The sequence below is a fragment of the Euphorbia lathyris genome, chromosome 5, assembly GCF_963576675.1.
Source record: "Euphorbia lathyris chromosome 5, ddEupLath1.1, whole genome shotgun sequence".
Lineage (NCBI taxonomy): Eukaryota > Viridiplantae > Streptophyta > Magnoliopsida > Malpighiales > Euphorbiaceae > Euphorbia > Euphorbia lathyris.
Genome location: NC_088914.1, coordinates 77,976,932 through 77,996,881, shown reverse-complemented (window position 1 = coordinate 77,996,881; position 19,950 = coordinate 77,976,932). Strand labels below are relative to the sequence as shown.

The window sequence follows — 19,950 nt, the reverse complement described above, 5'->3', positions numbered from 1 at the left end:
CTTGTGATTCTAGGTGTGGAATCAGGCACGTGTACTGATATGATTCGGAACTCTCCTTCATTGTTCCACGTGGCTTGGTGACTGCTAACCTAACCTTATTCAGCTTTATCCGAAGGCTCTTCTTGTGACACATGTCATTATTTTCTTTGGTGGAGGCACGCGTCTAACTCCTTATATTTTTCTGATATATATTAGTAATTTTGTGATAAATATATTGTTGGATTGATTTAGTTTAATTTGTTTAATATTACTGGGAATTATGAATTGTGAATTTATTATTTATATGAACTGGGAATTATGAATCATGATTTTATTTTTAATTTTTTAAGTACGAATTTTACTACTATAATTTAATTATTAGATTTTATTATTTTATATAGTGAAGGATTTCTACACAATTAATTATACGAGTTATCGGATTATTGAAGCGCGGATTGATATTGAGTGGACATTGAAAGAACTCAAACTACTAACTTGTATCATCCGTCACTTTGTTCTCACGGTAAAGTTATTGAGGAGGAAGAACGATTAATCCACGATCTAAAAACGAAGTCGCCTTGTACAGAGGGGGTGCCAGTTACTAGAGAGAAAAAATATTTTTTCTTTTGATTCTAAGGCTTTCTTGTTTCACAAGAATTAGACAATATTAATCATCGGTCAACTAATAATCTAACTTCCTTATAATATTTCCATTAAATAATTACTAAATATTAGATATGATTAATGTAACTAATTTTTTTAATTATCTAATAACATAATTAAACAAAACCTTAATTCATAATCCATCTGAATCCGAATTAGTGTGAACGGAATACGGTGGAAAAGTATTTTGTTATAACTAAAAAAATCAAAGTTTTGAATAGTTTCCAATAATCGGAATGCTAATGAAAAATATAATGAGAAGAGGCTTTAGTCAGGAATAATATCAAATGGTGATGGTGATATCATTGCTTATTCGAAAATAAAATTATGATTAGCAGGGGTATCATTTCAGATTAGTCTAAGATAATGACTATTAACTAGAATTATTACAACCTACGAAAGAAAATGCATCATGTAAATAATATTTTAGTAAATTAATAAGTGAGCTTCACCTGATTGTTCAAAAGGCTCCAATCTTTTTGACTTTGTACAAATAGCTGAAGATCTACGGCACCTGTGTGTAACCTGACTTTTTAATATTTTTTTTTTTTTTAAAATAACCTGTTTCTTTCTGGGAGGATAATTGTTAATGCCAATAGCTAGAAGGATAATTATTATTATTATTTTTTTTTTGAGAAAAGAAGGATAATTATTAATTATTAATTGGAGTATATTCGAATTGAGTTTGTGCCATAGTTCTGATGAAAATTGAGTAGTTTTCTATTAACACTCAAAATAAATATGTGCATATGCATTGATCGTGACTTTGAATAATTAAATAAATTTAGTTATTGATCCATTACTGACCGAATGAAAGAGGAAGAGAAGGAGACGTAAGGAAGAAGAAGCAAATGAAGAGTCTCACTCTTTGCTTTACGAAGTACAATAAATGAGTTTTGACTCTTTACACAAAGTATGGACTTTTATCTTTTCAAAAGCAGACTTCTGAACTTTCAAGGCTACTTTAGTCCTTTCCCAACCACAAAGGGTATTTTAGTACTTTCACCTCAATGGCACATTTAGGAAGAAGCTCACCATCTGGAATCATGCACCTCACCACACAGAATAATACCAATCTCAAATCACAACCATTGATCGCCAGTCCTACATCCAACGGAGCCGATGACTCCACCTGTCCACAGTCCTTGTATCCTTTTTTTGATTCCTTAGTATAGTATCTTTTCCTTGATAAGCAAGCCTATTTCAATATAAAATAGGTAAGCACTCTAATGATTGAATTAATGAGAATTAAATCAAAGAAGGCTTTAGCCAACATTACCTCATTCATATTTTCAGTTATGTCCAAGTGAACGCTACTACAACAACATAGCTAATAAAAGCGTGAAACTTTTTATTGCAATCAAGACAGGTCAACATCTCATGCAACAAAAAGAGTAGTTGTTATTGCTTGGACCTCCGCATGAAGGGCATATAGAGACGGACCTAAAGGCTAAATTATTAAAAACATCTAGTTTTCTATGTTAAATAGACGATCTCCTAACATATTTTGACACGTGTAACATGGATCCACACATATTATAAAAGGTCATATTATTTTAATTATTACGTGGGATCACAATACACATGTCCAAATATGGTCCTTCGAGTGACATGAAAGATTATGTGTTTAATATAAAAACTCAACCTAAAGGGCCACCGCCACCAAGTAAACAACATCCTTATAATCTCGAATTAGGAAGCCAAAGGCACTGCGGTTACTGTGTTAGCTGGGAAAACACAAAAAAATTACAGAATAAAGTAATGCACAGAGTCGCGGACTATGTCGCTTTCTTTAAGACGTTTGCGAAATTGCCATTGCATAGTACGAATTCAGTCTGTCTACACTCAAATTAGCTAAGTCTCGAATTTTAGAAAGCAAAGAAATTAAGTTATGAAAACAGGAATCACACGGCTATTTATAGAACAAAAAGGAGCTGTTGAGAGAAATCAGAGATGTGGGAAACTGTTAAGACGTATTCAGAAAGCTCAAATCAACTAGAGCTATTTGAGAAATAAAAAGTATTTAATTAAATAATTCCGAAATAAATTAAGTAAATATTAATTTCGGATTAAATTAATTAAATAAAAATATTATATTTTTTCCCAAAAAAAATATAAAATCTGCACCACACCAATCTAGATAGGACGGACAACATGCATCTGTGATGGTCAAGCATCAACTAGGTCATCACCCTCCTATAAAAGTAGGTACCTCTTAGGATACACTTAAGTGTAAGGACTATTTTTATAAATATCACTACAAAGTAATTTTTAAGTAACGTGGGATGCTTATTATTCTTCTAAAGCTTTTTAAAAACAAATCTTTATAGTTTTTAATTATAAAAATTCAAATTGAGTAAGCGGTCTAACCCAACAGTCTTATTGGAAAGCTGCATCATAGTTTATTTTCAGGATTTCAAAAGAGGGCTGTCATTTCGTATGGTGAGATAGTACCTTATGTGCTTAAATGGAGCTATGGCAGATGTTGTTTTTCCTCGAGTCCGCCCCAGCTAATATATCCCAAACACAATTAATTGCTCTTAGATCATCTCTAGTGGGGTGATTTAGTTGTTACTAAATGGGTTAAAGTAACAAATATCCACTAGAGAGCCCATTACTTAGTTGTTGCTAAATTGAGTTTGTTACTACTGTTAGTAACAAACAGTGTCTCCCTCCTTAAAATCCAAAAATAATCAATCTGAAGGCCACACCATGGCGTTGAAGTGCTTGATCTGGCGCGTTATGCGCCAGGCGTGGTTATCAATCAGATTACTTTGTTACATAAAAAATATTGTTTAATCCCTGGTGAACTATAGTTTCAGTCCCTCTTCTTAATTAATAATTTTTTTAATCCCATAATATTTTAAAAAACTACAACCTCTCTAATAGAAAGTTACTTATTTTTATTATTAAGTAGACCTAAATTATAATAGTTGTTACCAACCATTGTGGATGCTCGAGCCCATTGAATTTCTTCAGTTGTTGAGATTCCTATAACTTTATACTATTTCTACTGAGGCCGAGTATCCGGCTTTGGCTCATTTCTGCCAAAGTATTATGGCTGCAATGTGTCTCAAATTGAATTTGTTGTGCCTCCACCAACTTTGTGGTGTGGCAATCTTAGTGCCACCTAGCTTAGCTTACCCTGAATCATCATAATACATTATGGGATGTTGAGTTTCATTTGTTTGGTACCATGTGAGTGGCAAGGGTTTCATGTGCGCTCAAGTTGGTAAAAAATACTAGACGCTAATCAAACAGATAGAACCCTTAATAATTAATTGAAGATTAGTTGGAGATTAATTGTATTTATATTTTTATATTTTTTTATAACTTTTAATAAACAAATTATTCTAAATAATATTTTAATTGTATTTATAGAATAATTTATTTATCGGATGTCCCTGGAGACATCCGATAAATAAATTATTCTCTAAATACAATTAAAATATTAAATATACTATATAAAAATAATAATATTAAATATTTAAAATAAAAATATATGTATTTTGTTTCAGACAAATATATATAGTATATTGCAATTATAAAATAGTAAAAATTGTTATTTTGAAGAGAATGACAGTATTTGATAATTTGAAAAATAATTTTGCTTTTGCTAAACATCCATATTTTTCTAGAATTTTGCTAAAACCCCGTACCAATATTATATGTATATATTGCACGGATCGGGCTTGAACCTATTTGGGCTGGACGAACCCTTAATGTGACCAAGAAGTCCACTTTTATTAACAATTTGATAAAAGGGAAAAATACCCACCACCATATGCTAAAAAAATAAAAATAAAGTTTCTATCCTTTTTCTAATTGAAGGAAAAAAAAATTGTTTTTAAAAATATAAGAAATCATTTTTATTCATTTCAAATGGGAGCATAAATTACTATAGAATCTACCATTTAAGGTTGGTTTGAATAATTAAAAAATATCAAATTGTTTAAACTATAAATTTTGAGTTCGAATCTTAATATCTGCAGTAAAAGAAACTATCTACAAGATGTCCTATAGCCTCGAACCGGATAACCGGATAAACTATATATATAATGAAATATATAAGGAATATCTCACTCTACAAAATATTCAACGCAGAATTTGTATTTTCTAAAGCATATATAATATATGGATTTTATTAATAGTATATTATCTTACAAATATTCACAATATATTTGCAAAACCAAAAACAAAAATTGAAGTAAAACTAACCTTTTGTTTTTGAAAAAAAAATAAAACTATACTCATGAATTCCAAAAATAATTTAAAATTACAAAAGAATTTTGTAATTAATGTAATATAATTCAATAGGTTTTAGATTACATTAATGCTAATAATGATATAAATGCGTTGTTAATAATGTAATGAATTCATCTATATGAATTCCAAAGGGTTTATTAAAAAAAACACAAGGAGAATTTGTTAGAAATGATTAGATTTCATCATAATATTAGATATATATTTATTGTTTGAATAAGATGATTTTCACAAATATATAACTACGATGAAGAGAGTGTACCTTGATGCATAACGATCATAATCGAGTTTTTTAGGAATCACCGATAATCGTGTTTCTCTCGTTTAACTCTTTAGACTTTTACATATTTTCTTGATGGAGAGAAAATAACTTTAGATAGGTTAGAAAAAGAGTAAATACTGTTTTGTGTTCTTTACATATACCTTCTATCAAGGTATTTCTTCATCCATAAAGTACTTTTTCCTTAATGAACCAATATATTTCAACGTACCTTTTCGTTAATTAATCTCGATGATTGGTCGTACCCTTTCATGAACTGACCAATATGATTTATTCTTTTATTTTATTAAACTATATAAGTATATAATATACTAGAACCATACACTAACTTGATGTAAATTATCGAAAATCCGACATTCTCCCACTTGATCCGTGTGAAGGCATGCATTAAAATAAGGCATGCATTAAAATAAATTCATTATCATATTAGCCTTTGTTTGGGAGTTTGGAAGTTAATGCAGGTGAGAGTTAAATGAGGTAATGGAAAGGGAAGGGAAGTGATGGAAATGAAAGTTAAAAATTAACCTTATTTGGGAGTTTATAGGATGTTAATGAGGTTAAATGTTTAACTTCGTTTGAGAGTTTAAATATGGAGGGGAAGGAAGGTTAAATTTACTTTGCAGAGACAAAAATTTTTAAAATTTTTTACGTTACTCCCATTAACTCCCAATTTGGAGGTTAGAGGAAGTAAACATTTAACCCCATTAACTTCCATTTACTTTCAAAAAATAACTCCCAAACAACGTTAACTTAATACTTAACCTTCCATTACTTCCATTTAATTCCATTAACCTCCTCCCAAACAAGGGATTAGTCACAACATAAAGTTATTGTTAAACATTAAAATTAACAAGTATCATATCGATTGCATATGAATTTATCGACATAGTTCCTTCCATATATCACGATACAAATCTCTGACTTATAACATGACCTATGATAGGGTTTTTCGTGATGGTCCGTCAATATCTTTATCGGAGACTAAATTCAGTTTAATTCAGATAATGCATTAAAAATATAATATGAAAATAGTCAAAACTATTCGATATGCTCTTGCTGTATTTGTCGGAAGCCTGTATTTGTAGTTTTTCTAAAAAAACCTGTATTTGTAGTAAGCCTGGAGGGTTTCCCTTGTTTTTCCCCCCTTTCGTCTTCTCAGGTTGGCTGGAGAAACACTGAAAACATCAAATCAATGGGAAGCGCTCAAGAATGAATCGGAGAAAGCAAATTTCAATAGAACGTCACCGCTTCCTTCTGAATATTCTAAATCTCCTGGAGAAGAAGACTTAACCCTTGCTCAATTGTCTCATCCTCCTATTCCCAAACTCAGGCTTACTCTTCCTGCCTCTTCATCTTCGGTCTTTCTCCTTCTCCTTCTCCTTCTCTTTCTCTCTGTCGGTTTTTATTTTTTTTGCCTGGTAGCTTTAGGAAAATTATAGAGAAATGAGACTTCAGATCTCGGGTTTTCTGTTTCTGAAGTATCCGGAAACGGTGTTTGAACGGTTTAATTCTGCTTCTGTAATTGCCTCTCTGCGTTTAGCTTGAAATGCACGATTCTCCATAGTCGTTGTCGTTTTCTTCTGTTTGGAATCCTGATTATACTTCAATTTTTGTTTTGGTTCAGATTATGGAGAAAACTGAAAAGCCTGTTAAGTGTTAAGATCAAGAGAAGGTACTCAGATTCCAAAATTAAGCATGTAAGTCTAGTCTACTAGTCTACTACTGCTTCTTTCTCTATTCCATTTTTACTCTTGCTAATTATCGTTACCAACTTTGTGGTAGTTTGAGTTTTCTTGGATACAATAGCCAAAGCACAGCTGCTACTGAGTTCAGTATTCAAATTTGTGATAAAATGTAGTACCTGATTAGCTCTTTTGAGCTCTTATGCGAGGCTACAACCGTGAAACCGAAATATCATGACATCTTTGGAGCTTACAGAAGTATTATAAGCTTTACTCCTGAGGTTTTGTTATAGAATGTATCCAATTTTGCTGGATTGTACTTGGCAAAGTGTCTTGCTTGGCTCTGCAGTCTTAGCAGAAGTAGAGCATACTAGCACATTGTTGCTTGGACAAAATGGTTATAGACAAACATATACACAAGAACATGATGATGGTGGATGACAAATTGACAATGCATGGCAAGTTCACTTTTTTTTTTTTTTCCTTCCCCTTCTTTCTCTAAATGAATCCTTTGCTACATGATGTACTTTGTTTTGCTCTAATATATTGCAAGTTGCCATTATTCGTATCATTTAAATGACCACACTTTCAGTCGCAAGAAATATTAATTTAAAGTCTTCTTTCTTTCTTCCAAAATTTCACTTTTTTGCTCCTGTGATAAACTTATGCCCTGAGCACATTTTATTATTTTCATGGAAATTCAATATGGGCTAATGCAAACAAAAAGCTTTTAGTTCTGAGGTACAATAAAGTGTTAAATGGTATTGCTATTTATGTTGGATACTAATTAAAAGCTTGATTCATGGACATGCAAATACTGGTCATGCAGGGAAATGTATATGGTGAGTAAAGAATCTAAACTGCCCTTATGTTTTCAACTTTAACATTTCTGGTTAATTTTTTTTTTTTAGCTTTATCATGATGCTATTTGTTTCTCTGAAGCTGTAGGCAAAATAAACCTGCGATTGATAGAATGACATCTCCTGGGCGGAACAAATCAGCATCTGTTATTCGAGCAGAGGAAGTTCTGTCAAATCTTGAATCGGCATTCCCATCAATTTTTTTTAGCTTCATGAAATGCTTGGTCAGATCACACGTTGGTAGTTGTTTTTGGATGATAAGCTCAGCGAAGTTATACGAAGCTGAGTTAGATTGGTAACTTATAGAAAGAAAGAAAGACATATCTATTTTGACATTAGCATTTTTTAATGTTTTTTTTCGTCGTATAATAGGGACTTCCTGGACCATTCTGTAGAGCACACTTACCACGTGAAGACACTATTGTCACCTTGGAAAGATTATCAGATGAGATACATTGCATATAAGACAATTTGCTGTTGCATACCAATTGCTTGAGGGAGACGCCCTGTCTTTCAATATATTGATAGTTGCAAATTTAAGGTAATAATTTGTTTTTCTTTTCTTATGTCCACATTAACTACACTTCCGGCTCATATTATACAATTTCCATGGAAGCTATAGTTATAAAATGGTGAAAATGAACATGCAAAGTGCTATGTGATGTGTAAATTGCAGTACTCCTGTGAATATTAGTGTGGTAAACATCAACTACGGTGGCAAGTGTGACATGCTCAAATCAGATGTCATTTTGGAGCTTACAGGATATTACTTTTAATCTTTCATATTATGCGTGTTTGTTTGGAGTGCTAAACATTTAGAAACCAGGATTTTTTTCATTTTGTTCTATGGTTTAAACTCTGCATATTGGAATGGCTCAGTGGTTTAATTGAGTGTCTCAGCTACCATTGAGAATGATCTTCATGGGACTATATTCAGTAACACAATAAGTTGGAGAAAATTAATTCTGCTTATGGCTTTACCCATATGATGATACGGACGCTCTTATTGGAAGGTATTACCAAAGAAAGAAGAAATTATCAGCCTAATTACTTTCCTATTAAATACTCTCCTATTACTTTCCTACTAAATACTTTCCTATTCATTACTTTCCTATTCTAGAATTTAAATTTATTTCCTTATGTTATTTCAGACATTATTTTATTTCCTTTAATTATTAGTCTTGATTCCTTTAAATTAGGGGGTGATATAATTATCCCTATAATTTAGGATCTAGAATTCTCTTGTATCTGCAGCCTATAAATAAAGACTTTTCTATTCAATAATAAATCAACTTTTATTCTCTCAAAAATTCAGAATTAGAAAGGGGCTCTGTCAAGGACGAGTCTGCTTTTTGTCAATTCAATATAGATTCAAAGAAGAGTTCTGTTGTGTCTAGACCTGTGACTAGATCCTACGCTAAGGTTCATAACATATGATTCCACTGATAGGCAAGTTCCATTGCAGTGTTGAGGATTCATACAGAGGATGCTTGTGTATCTCTTAAAAGACATAAGAGTTGATTAATCTGCTTTATTTTGAGGGAGCATCTAACACGAGGAGATAGTCTGGATATTGTACAGTAGATCAAGAAGGACCATCCAAGGGAATGATGATTAATCTGGGTTGAGGTTTGAATAATCAAAATTTATGTTACGGATGATTAAGGTTAACTGAGGTGGATGGACTGCTCACAGCTGGATTTTATTTATGGATTAATCATTAACGTGTTGTTCTACCTTTTAGTTTCTTTTGTTCAAAATGGAGCAGATTGTTTATGGGAAGAGCAATTGAAATATTGCCTTTCAGCATGAATTCGGAGCTACTTAATGGATTGTCTAGTTAATCAGTTGCTGAATGTTGTGAAGTAGATAAAAAATGATCTGGAAAAAACCATTAATCAGGATTCAGGTCTAAGCTATTGTTTGGTTTGAATCTTATTGTCAAGCCGGCTTCCATTAACCCCAAATACAGATGGATTCTTTTGACTTGAATGATTAAGATGGATCGGCTAATAACCCCAAATCAGGTCTACTACTGAGATTCGTTATATTGTACCATGGAGAAGACATTATTGCTTACCCATTGACTAGTACGAGTCTCAATTATGGAATTGGGAGGTCAATATTACTAAATGATAATGCTTTTGAAGACAAATGAATTAGAATGACGATTTATTCCCAAAATATCTCTTTTAGGAATACGAAGGTTTCAGATTTAGGCTAGGTTAATAATAGATATTCAGATGCAGCCAATTGGATTTTCCATCCCATCTTTCATGCAGTTGAACCAAGGTAGTGAACTTAGTTGAATCTGATTCCTGTACTATTTTGTATATCAGATCAACCTCTGACTATTATAAAAAATGGCACTTTCTTATAGAAAAAGAATTGAGACCTTATGTTTTGTTAAGCCTTGCTCCAATACGAGCCTAGGATCACGGTTTGGAATCAATTTAGGAGTACGAGACCAGAATTTTGATTATATGATTCTTAATGATTAAGACATTGTTGATTCTTAATTACATGTATATATTTACCCTATATAACGAAAATAAGTGAAAAGCTTAGGCTTAATTTACCATTAGAGTAAAAACGTAACGGAGCATTTTTTACATATCGTCTTCTTCTTCTTCTTCTTCTTCTTCTTACCTCTTCTCCGACACTGATCTTCTTCCCTCTTTTCCGGCACCGATGGGAAGAACAGAGCGGCAAGGTCCGAAATCCATACTGAACATTGGCAAAGAGCAAAGGAAGAAGAACTTTCCATTTTTAGCAGTCCATTCACTCGTGGAGGTAACCAACGATGAAGAAGGGTTCAAAGGAGTTTGGTTTGAAGCCAAAATCCTCAAATCGTATCTCAATCGGAAACGTAAATTCTTAATGCAGTACAAGGATTTAGTTTCTGATAAGGATCCGAATGAGCTACTGAAAGAGACTATCGACGCTTCTTTCATCAGGCCTCCTCCTCCTCCGCCTGGTGCTGATCAAATTTATAAGGTGGACGACGTCGTTGATGCCTTTCATTTCAATGGGTGGTGGAAAGGAGTGGTGAGGCATGTTGAATCGTGGATGTGTTGGGGGAAGTTAAGAAGAAGATATAATGTGGAATTTGAAAATCCATTTGATCTATTCAATTATAATGGAAATGCTTTGAGGTTTCCCTTATAATTGAATAGATCAAATGGATTTTCAAATTCCACAGTATATCTTCTTCTTAACTTCCCCCAACACATCCACGATTCAACATGCCTCACCACTCCTTTTCACCACCCGTCGAAGTGAAAGGCATCAACGACGTCATCCACCTCATAAATTTGATCTGCAGGCGGCGGAGGAGGAGGCCTGATGAAAGAAGCGTCGATAGTCTCTTTCAGTAGCTCATTCGGATCCTTATTAGAAACTAAATCCTTGTACTGGATTAAGAATTTCCGATTGAGATACGATTTGAGGATTTTGGCTTCAAACCAAACTCCTTTGAACCCTTCTTCATCGCTGGTTACCTCCACGAGTGAATGGACTGCTAAAAATGGAAAGTTCTTGTTCCTTTGCTCTTTGCCAATGTTCGGTATGGATTTTGGACCTTGCCGCTCCATTCTTTCCATCGGTGTCGGAAGAGAGGGAAGAAGATCAGTGTCGGGGAAGAAGAAGACGATATGTAAAAAATGCTCTGTTGCTTTTTTATTCTAATGGTAAATTAAGCCTAAGCTTTTCACTTATTTTCGTTATATAGGGTAAATATATACATGTAATTAAGAATCATTAATGTCTCAATTTATATCACGGTTCAACCTCGCTCTTCACTTGTTCCTCTGATCGGCGAAGGAGAGTTATACCTCCGACGATAAGGACTAGTTGACTTGTCCTTAGACATGTTCTCATGTCATGATGTCCTGTACTACACGCAACCGAGCTTCCATCTCCCTCGTTCTTTCCTGCTCTTCTTGCTTCCAACAGCATTGCCTCCATCTGTGAAGCATGCTCAGCTCTTAACATATTCATCGACTCTTGAACTGAGCCCATATTATATATGAGCTGCTTCGTGAGTCCATCAATAAAACTCCTCTGTTGAGGATCCATAGATCCCAGACATGCCTCAGTTTGCTGATCCAAAGTTGGAGTTACAAACAAAGGTGTAATCAGATGATTACTAGCGTCCACCAAACCCCTAGGAAGAACAGCAGATGAACTTGGGATATCCTCCACTCTCTGATTGACGGCAGGTTGAACAACCTGGACGTTCGCTGACTGAAGCAAAGGCTCCACCACCGGGTAGAAGATTGAACATAAACCATTCTGAAACGAGTAGCGTTCCATGCTCACTGCACCAAATGATGTCGTAATATCGAATCACCACACCTTATAACCTGTAAAACAGAACACTGCAGATAGGGAGCCGGTGACCGGAGAACCCTCTCCGAAGCTTAAGTCAATATGTCGATAATGGACTTAAGATGGAAACTATGAATAGTAGAGTATATAAATAATGTGTACCTTTCTCCTTGTGCTGAACCTCTATTTATAGTAATTCGGGCTTCCACTCATGTACACGTGTCAGCATCATATTATTTTGGAACCTAAATTCCCTCTCTAATTGAGCTTAGCGTGTTTATAAGGTCAGAAACCTCATTTCGTAATTGGATCCTTTCGGGAACCCTAACTGGGCCGGTCCAAAGAGTAAGTTATGGGCTTTTCGGAAGCCCATTCAATATTATTTACCATATCAGATACTAATTAAAAGCTTGATTGGTCATGAAGGGAAATGCATATGGTAAGTAAAGAATCTAAACTGCTCATATGTTTTCAAGTTTAACATTTGTGGTTAATTTTTTGCGCTTTATTATGATACTATTTCTTTCTCTGAAGCTGTAGGCAAAATAAGCCTGCGATTGATAGAATGACATCTCCTGGGCGGAACAAATCAGCATCTGTTATTCGAGCAGAGAAGGTTCTGTCAAATCTTGAATCGACATTCCTGGGCGGAACAAATCACACGTTGGTAATTGTTTTTGGATGGTAAGTTCAGTGAAGTTATATGAAGCTGAGTTAGATTGGTGAATTGTAGAAAGAAACAAATTGAAAATCTAAGTGCCAAGGAGCTGAGTTCAGTGAACTTATAAGAAGCTGAGTTAGCATTTTTTAATGTTGTTTTTTATCCCGTCTTATAATAGGGACTTCCTGGACCATTCTATAGAGCACACTTACCACGTGAAGACACTATTGTCACCTTGGAAAATGAATGTGGGAAAGATTATCAGATGAGATACATTGCATATAAGACAGTTTGCTGTTGCACACCAATTGCTTGAGGGAGACGCCCTGATCTTTCAATATATTGATAGTTGCAAATTTAAGGTAATAATTTGTTTTTCTTTTCTTATTTCCACATTAACTACTCTTCCGGCTCATATTATACAATTTCCATGGAAGCTATAGTTATAAAATGGTGAAAATGAACATGCAAAGTGCTATGTGATGTGTAAATTGCAGTACTCCTGTGAATATTAGTGTGGTAAACATCAACTGCGGTGGCAAGTGTGACATGCTCAGATGTCATTATGGAGCTTACAGGATATTACTTTTAGTCTTTCATATTATGCGTGTTTGGAGTGCTAAACATTTAGAAACCAGGAATGTTTTCATTTTGTTCTATGGAATAAACTCTGCATATTGGAATGGCTCAGTGGTTTAATTGAGTGTCTCAGCTACCATTGAGAATGATCTTCATGGGACTATATTCAGTAACACAATAAGTTGGAGAAAATTAATTCTGCTCATGGCTTTACCCATATGACTCCAGTGATAGGCAAGTTCTATTGCAGTGTCAATGAGGATTCACATAGAGGATACTTGTGTATCTCTTAAAAGACATAAGATTTGAAAAGAGTTGATTAATCTGCTTTATTTTGAGGGAGCATCTAACACGAGGAGATAGTCTGGATATTATATAGGAGATCAAGAAGGACCATCCAAGGGAATGATGATTAATCTGGGTTGAGGTTTGAATAAATCAAAATTTATGATACGGATGATTAAGGTTAATTGAGGTGGATGGACTGCTCACAGCGGGATTTTATTTATGGATTAGTCATTAATGTGTTGTTCTACCTTCTAGTTTCTTTTGTTCAAAATGTAGCAGATTGTTTATGGGAAGAGCAATTGACATATTGCCTTTCAGCATGAGTTCGGAGCTACTTAATGGATTATCAAGTTAATCAGTTGCTGAAAGTTGTAAAGTAGATAAAAAATGATCTGGAAAAGAAACCATTAATCAAGATTCAGGCCTAACTACTGTTTGGCTAATATCCCCAAATCAGGTCTACTACTGAGGTTCGTTATATTGTACCATGGAGAAGACATTATTGCTTACCCATTTACTAGTACGAGTCTCAATTATGGAATTGGGAGGACAATATTACTAAATGATCATGCTTTTGAAGACAAATGAATTAGAATGACGATTTATTCCCAAAATATCACTTTTAGGAATACCAAGGTTTAAGATTTAGGCTAGGTTAATAATAGAAATTGCTGGAGCAGCCAATTGGATTTTCCATCCCATCTTTCATGCAGTTGAACCAAGGTAGTGAACTTAGTTGAAACTGATTCCTGTACTATTTTATATATCAGATCAGATCAACCGCTGACTATTATAAAAAATGGCACTTTCTTGTAGAAAAAGAATTGAGACCTTAATTTTTGTTAAGCCTTGCTCCTATATGAGCCTAGGATCACGGTTTGGAATCAATTTAGGAGTACGAGACCAGAATTTGGATTAGTACGTGCCTAGACATATGTTCCACATTGATCTTTATTCACATTTTGGGTCTGTCGCTGCAACTATCAGATTAGTATGCTGCATTGATTTATCTGCAATTAGTACTTTTCTGAAGGATCATCCATTATGGGACCTTCCTGAGTAGCTTCTGCAGGTTGATTGAATGCTTGATACCGTTTCCTTCCTTATTTGATCAGTTCTATTAAAGTTAGAAACTCTTCCTTAGTCACATTTACAGAAAATGGATGGGAATTAATTCCGCACTTTGCATGCAGTATATCCTTGTAGTTAATATTTTACGTAATGCCATTATTGTTTTTGTTAGTATTATTGATAGGCTAGAAATGGCCTACATTATTTATGGGTTTTCTGTTTTGTTTTTAATATTTTAATGCTTTATTTCATATAGTTACATGTAAGATTTTGAGAATGTTTTTTTTTTTGTAGATTCAATTTTTTTTTATATGGCCACATGCAAGGTTTTGTGATTTTTATTTATTTCAAACACTAATATATTTGTCTTTGTATAATATTGATAATGACATCATTCAATTGTCAGTTATCAATTATCCTTTTTATCATTCATTTTTTTATATTAATTAATTGTCAATTATCAATTATCATTTATCATTTAGAATAATGTCACGGAGCCATGGGTGAAGCCACATTATGGAGGACAATTGCCTTTAAATATTTTTTTAGAAAACGATTATTTTATACAGTATAGTTTTTACTAAATATCTTAGCCCTATTAATTTGAATTAAGAAGTCATCAAGTGACGATTGGTATTGGAAGTATTGTGACAATTTAGCAGAAATAATTTAATTAATTACAGAATATATGTTACAAAAGTAATAAAGCTGGAAAGAAAGGAAATATCTCTGAATTCAATTGATTTGAATTTATTCAAAATTAAATATCAAAACTTTTTTTTTATATATAGAAATACAATACGCTTAAAGTTAGAATAGGATACTATTAATAATCCAGCTAATAATTCAATGTTCAATTTGCTTATCTTTTACTATCACATTCAAACACATACTTTCAATGAAAATTAGACTTATTGTTTTTAGGCAGAGTTTAAAAAAAAATCGACGTGCTTTCACATTTTGTCAAACTGGTACCTTATAAATTGTTTTGTCCAAACGGGGTATGAGATTTTCGTTTTGTTAAAAACGAAGAGCATTTAACGACATCAAAATGAAAAATTTCAAGAATTAAAGTTGTTTAGTACCACATTTACTATGAAACGTTTTTTTTTTATTTTCCAAAATCATCAGTTTTGGAGCTTTCGCTCTTTAAACATTCAATTTTTTCTCTCATCACCAAACAATACCTAAATGACATTAAAATCAAAACGTTGGAGAAAAAGTTGCTTAGAATAGCGTCAAGTTTTTGAATTTTTCAATTTTAAAGTCTTTAACGCTTATTTAATTTTGAGGTCATTTTTAGTAACCGAAAACCTCTGTTGGTTGCACCAGTCTCTGTTTGGACAAAATTTTTATAGATACCAGTTTGACAAAACGTGAAAGGATAGTGGTTTTTTTTTAGTTTTCCCTTGACATTTTCATTTAAGTAATGTTGTTTTTGTTTACATTATTAATAGGCCAAAATTATTTATGTTTTTTTTTTTAACATTTTAATGCTTATTTGAGACGGTTATATGCAAGATTTTGAGACTTTTTTTTTTTTTTTTTTAAATGAATGGTTTTTTATATGGTGACATGCAAGGTTTTGAGATTTTTATTATTTATTATTTCAAACATCAATATGTTTGTCTTCGTATAATATTGATAATGACATCATTCAATTATGAATTATGAATTATCCTTTTTATCATTCAGTTGTTTAATATTAATTAATTGTAAATTATAAGTTATCCCTTACTTTTTACCTAACACACTGTTTAGTCTCTCTATTTTGAAAAACACATTATAAGGTCTATAGTTTTTATCAATATTATTTCTTTGGTCTTTTTGTCTAGTTTTTTTAGACTTGTAATCTTTATATTTTAGCATAAACAGATATATATAAATAACAGAGTAATATGGTTAACTTGTATTGTACTTTGGTTGTCCTAAAATCTAAGATGTTCGGTTAAATTTTTTAAAAATTAGATAAAAAGACCACAAGGTTAATATTAGCAAAAGATAGGAACCTTAAAATATGTTTTTCAAAATAGAAAGACTAAACAACGTGTTAGGTAAAAACTAGAGGACTAATAAATTATTTATTCAATTTTATTTTGTATATAAATTTTAGAGATGATAAGTGTCAAGTTAATGTTGTGTCAATTATATCTTGTTAAAGTTGAATGAGGCAATCCTAATCCAACTTATTTTTTTTATATCATAATATTGTCAACCTAATTAGTTTATTATGGATTTACGTGTGCCGTTTTATGAATCACATATAATTTTACTGTTTACCTATATTAATGGTGATATTTAAAAATATTGGAGGTTAAATCTGACCAACCAAAAGTTTCATAATGTGTTTACACGTCGCATTTAATTTTATTATCTCTATTAAAATGTTATGTAAAAATATGACAAAGTTATGTCAAGGAACCAATCAAGCCAAAAAGCGCATCTCCAATGTTTAATACTCACAACAACTCAATATATATGACACATCATCATTATAAGACTTTTTTTTAATAAATTTCATTTTATTAAACGATTAACTCCAACGATTAAACTCTATAACCACTCAATTATAAAGGATTCACCAGTTAATTAAACTTTATTATATTATCTTATAAATATATTATAAAAATAGTTAAAAGCTTAATAAACTACTCAATATCTATTAAGTGGTTGATAAATGCTCAATATATTAAACTCACTCTATTAGCAGAGAAGTTTAATGAGAGAGTATAATGAGTGGTTCATTATACTTCATTTGAGATGCTCTAACAGTTAAGAACCAACAATAACTTTTATTATAATCTTTGGCATATCCTCACACGCGAATGTCTCCTAGGCGTGAAGTGTATACAATACAAGCTCTTTCTACTATGTGCTGAAATTTCACCTATAAATGTAGGTGCCAAGATTCAAACGATCGACTATTTGATCTAAGAGGCTCTAATACTAAAATAAAAAAAATTAAACCAAAAACTTATGCTAATAGTTAAGGCCAGTGGCGGAGACAAAGGGCCAGGCCTCCGGCCCCTGGAACCACCCTGACCAGGGGTGGTTCTGGCCCTCCTATCCCCATATATTTAAGGTGGGGGTGCTGAATTAGCACCCCCAAACTTGAGGCAACCAAACACTGGGTTGCCTCAAGTATAGCATCATTGGTCCAGAATGGGCCTAAACTTAGGCCCATCTTGAGTCAATTTTTTTTTTGGACTGTTAAGAAGCAAAATGACGTTGTTTTGGTCTTTCACACACTAAAAAAGATAGGGTTGATTTAACTTGTGTGGTCCCAGTAACTAATACCTATTTTCTTTTTCTTTTTTGTAGGGAAAAGAAAATAAAGACAAAACAAACATCACAACAAATTAATCCAGGATTAGCCTAGGAAAGCTAACCCCCACAATATCTTCAGAAAGCAAAGGTAACAGGAAATCAGGAGGAGAAGGGAAAATAGAGACACCCAAAGCCCTCTCATGGCCCTCAGCAGCAAGCCGATCTGCCACCCGATTCTGCTCCCTGAAAACATGGCAAAAGTTGATAGAATCGAAAGGAGCAAATCCTTCTAATTGCTTTAACTAAATTCTGGCTCTCTAAACACAGAGCCCTTTTATAAAAAATCATCTTAATTGTTTCGAGATTGTCAACTAATACGTATTAATACTTTAACTTTTCTTTCTATTTCTCTTCTCTATGTGTTTCGTCTTCTTTTTTTTTTCTCAATTTTTTTTGTTTCAACCCTCTCTCAACTTAACACCAAGACAAAAAGAATATATTGAGGTTAATTTATTTTATCTCTTTCTCTTTTTCTTTTATATATTGTATATTTACTTTGTTTGTCGCAATTAGTTATTATGTGTTAAATTATTATTTACTTTGTTTTTTTGATCTAAAATTTAAATTAAGTAAATCATTGTTTGTATTTACCTATATTTTAAGTTAATTGATTGTTTGATTATGTACTATAATTTTTATTGTTGATAGTTATAATTAATTGCAATTTTGATGGTTAAAATTGTGATTGGGGTATTAATAAATTGGAGATCCCAATTTATCAAATACCCAATCACAATTTTAACAATCTAAATTTCAATTTGTTATATTATGTACTTGTTATTAATTGAGGATTGTTATAAATTGGGGATTTGATTAAACATAATTTTTTTATATGTTAGGAATCTTAAATATGAAGAAATATTTTTTCTATATTAGCACCCAATAAAAATATGATTGAGTCATCCTCTTCCAATATTAATTTGAGACCTATTGAGCAAGACATTGATAAAAGAGCCCTTATTGAAGCTGAAGTTACCAATGATGATATAATTGGTGATCTGGGATTGCGTAAACCAATTGATACTTACCATAGTGACACCAGAGATACATTGAGGAGGCGGTAAAGACCCTTGCCAACCATTTGAGCATAATTTTCCATCAACTCTTATTGGTGGGCATAATAGAAAATTTCAAATTAAATGGTTTGAAAAATATAAATGGTTAGAATATAGTGTATCTAAGGATTTTGCATATTGTTTATGTTGCTATTTGTTTGCCAGTGTTAATAAATACAGGGATACTGCCTTTACACAGATGGGTTATACTAATTTGAAAAAAGCTTTAGAAAATTTTAGTGGCCATGAAGGAGGTCAGAACAGTACACACAGTAATTCTAAACAAAAGTGGTTGTCATTCAATACACCTAATATGGAGGATGTCATTCAATGTCGTGCTAGACGTCTTATTGATGGAGTACAAAAGACATATTGCCGCCATTTTCTTGCGACAACTTTTATTGAAGGTATTTGATTTCTCTTTTTTTTTATATAAATTATAATGAAATAATAGAAATGACATATTTAATCATTTCATAAACTATTTTATTCTGGGTAATTGATGATGTTTCTGGAGCATTAGACAAACGTTTCACCAAGGCAAGTCCAGAGCTACTTATGTGCATAACATGTATTGATCCTTTCCATTCTTTTGCTACTTTTGATCATGAAAGACTGCTTTATTTTGTTGGGATGTATTCAGAAGATTTTTCCTCCTTTGAGTTGATTGAGCTTCACCATCAGCTTAAAAACTACATTACTGATGTAAGATTGAATGAAGCATTTTATGGTCTTTGTGATATTGGTGAGATTGCAAAGAAGATGGTGAAAAATAAATAGCACACCACTTATTGTTTGGTGTATCGACTTATCGAGTTAGCAATGGTCTTACCTGTTGCAACAACTACAGTTGAAAGATGTTTTTATGCAATGAACATTATCAAGATAGATTTACACAACCGAATGAGAGATG

The 19,950-nt window shown here is 32.6% G+C and overlaps 1 long non-coding RNA gene across 9 annotated transcripts; it reads left to right on the top strand.

The window, feature by feature from the left end:
- Window positions 1-6,235: 6,235 nt before the first annotated feature.
- LOC136229484 (uncharacterized) lies at window positions 6,236-18,090 on the top strand. Of its 9 annotated transcripts, none has more exons than XR_010689127.1 (7): window positions 6,236-6,543; window positions 6,810-6,882; window positions 6,968-7,709; window positions 7,810-8,022; window positions 8,123-8,268; window positions 12,591-12,740; window positions 12,896-13,247. It is a non-coding gene; the product is annotated as an uncharacterized lncRNA (long non-coding RNA). The 9 variants fall into 9 exon arrangements; XR_010689121.1 differs by having other exon boundaries at window positions 6,237-6,543; window positions 8,100-8,268; XR_010689125.1 differs by adding an exon at window positions 17,977-18,090 and having other exon boundaries at window positions 6,238-6,543; window positions 7,810-8,268; window positions 12,896-13,079.
- The last annotated feature ends 1,860 nt before the right edge of the window (window positions 18,091-19,950 follow it).